Source organism: Cryptomeria japonica, chromosome 8 (genome assembly GCF_030272615.1).
Source record: "Cryptomeria japonica chromosome 8, Sugi_1.0, whole genome shotgun sequence".
Classification (NCBI taxonomy): domain Eukaryota; kingdom Viridiplantae; phylum Streptophyta; class Pinopsida; order Cupressales; family Cupressaceae; genus Cryptomeria; species Cryptomeria japonica.
This window is the reverse complement of record NC_081412.1, coordinates 464,372,633-464,375,180: the sequence shown is the minus strand read 5'-3', so window position 1 is coordinate 464,375,180 and position 2,548 is coordinate 464,372,633.

Below are 2,548 nucleotides of genomic sequence, written 5' to 3'. Positions count from 1 at the left end.
TAATAAATGATAATAATAATAAAATTAAAATATTAAAAATTAAATTAAATATAAAATAATATAATTAAATATGATTAATTAAAAATTAATTATGTTAATGAAAAGTCAAAAGACATGAAAGGAAAAGTTGTGACTCCCTCAACAATGAGATATAAAAGGGAGAAGAGAACCTTATTTGAGAGGGGGATAATTTGGAAATCAGAAATGATCTGATTTAAATAGGAAGTGCAGATGTGATTATGAAAGGTTGTGTCCCTTTCAAAGGGAAGAAATAATGAGGAGTTGCACTGTTTCAAAGGGTGCTAATGGGGAAAGGGTGTGTCTCTTACCAAAGGGAATACATGATGAAGAGGTGTGACCTATCCCTCGCATTGAGAGATATAAAGGAAAGGAATCAAAAGCATCTAGTGAGGGCACCATCGATCAAATTATATTAGAATTGTTATTAAGTTACAGGAAATAATATCCTTGTTCTTGGTGGTATCCATGGGGATTAATAAAAAGAAAGGAATGGGCTAGAGAATAACACAACACATGGAAATCAAGAAAAGGAAACAAAGGTATTTAGGGACTGGTATGATATAATCCACTCTCAATATTTTATGACTGAAATATATTGAATCTCTCATTCAAACAATTTAATAATTATAATCAATCGCAAGTACAACCATAGTCTTGTACCATAAAGAAGGAATATATACAAATAATAACATTACAGAGAAATGATCAATCTAATATAATTTTAGCATTCTAACAGTGTATCAGTATATGATCAGCATTAGTCATTGATGGAACTATAATGAAAATATTATATTGGCCCTTCATGTATTTTCTCACTTACCATGTATTATGCATATCAGTTTCATATGTATAGAATATAGTGCACATTCTGATTTAATATTAGTACCTGGATATTACATATTCAAACTCATCATGGAGGGAAGGATGAGAGATGTAGGAAGAGGGTTAAGGCTACCAACTAAGTAGGCCACCTTATTGGATGCCTAAGTTCTGCCATCAAGGCCAAGAGGTTTGATGTTTCACTCTTGGGTTTAGTTTGGTTAAGCTGAGAATTCCACTACATTCCCCCCTACCAAACCTACCTTGATAAGTTGATAGAAACAAAAAGGATAAGGCATGGATAGGAAATTAAGACCAACATCCTGCTAAGTAGGCCACCTTGGATGGGGCCTACGATCTGCCACCAAGGCCAAGAGGGTCAATGTTCCACTCTTGGGCTTAGTAAGGTTTGGCTGGGTCACTCTTATCATATCCTATCCCAAACTTAGAATACGTTTAATACAACTATAGCTAAGAAGAGTTTTTATTTACATATACTAATTGACAAAATTAACAGCTTAACTTGTATATATATATGCACTTGTGTTCTATATGCAATGATTGAAGCGTAAAAGTCAAGAAGTTGTTGGAAAGATAATTATTACAAGTAATTCCCTTAACCCTAATCTCTTGAATTTGCATTTGTAGGGTTTAATTTGAGGCCATTAGAGTAGGGGATATTACAGTGAGGTTATAGAATATTCCCTCTAAGTATTGGAATGAAGAGGCACTAAAGAAAATTGATGAGGAAATAAGATTGTTCCTTTGGTTAGATGAAAACTTTGTTAATAAGGAATCTGGCATTTATGTGAGGCTCTTTGTTGAAATAGACTTAAATGGAACTTGTTGTGTTTCAAGTTATAAATAATAATAGAAGATGGGAGATGGAAAATAAAAATATGCACCGTTTGTTTCTAGCTTCCAAACTCATCGCTTGACAGTGGGTAGTTCTTTCACTATGCCCTCATTTGAAGCATTCACTGAGATGTTGATGTTAGAGAAAGCCAAGTTGGTGAGCATGGGAATACTGAATCCTTCAAAGTCTATGGCTTTGGTGATTAATCAAGAGAATCAAGGAAAGGATTCCAACAAGAATCAAAAGAAACTCAAGCTAAGACATAACAAGATAGAGCACAATCTTCCTCTCCACAACACAAGGATTCTAAATCCTCACCTAAGGGAAAATCATATATGGAGAAGCTTTCTTGTTCATATTGCAAGAAAAATGGTTGTGATGAGCATCATTTCCACACCAAGAAGATTGATGAGTTGACCAACATCATCAAGAAGAACAAAATTGATTTTCCATCCACTTATAAGAAGAAGGATCTATCTCCTTCCCCTTCCTCACAGTCAAAAGAAAAGGGACAAGATCTTTGTGCTACTACAAGTCATGATTTAGGATGATGGCTTCTAGATTCAGGAGCTTCTCATCATATGGCATCTTCATAATCTATGTTCTCTCCATTTGATCCTTGCAACATGCCACCCATTTTGATGGGAAATCATACATATAAGAATGTGATTGGAAAACGATCTATTTCCACTGGGGATCACTCCTTCAATGATGTGTTGTGTGTACCCCATTTGACAAACAATTTTCTTTCCATCTATCAGATCACTCATGGGGCAACAAGGAAAACTATGGAGTTCACACCTGATTTAGTTATCATTAGAAACTTGAAGAGTAGAGATATTATTTCTACAA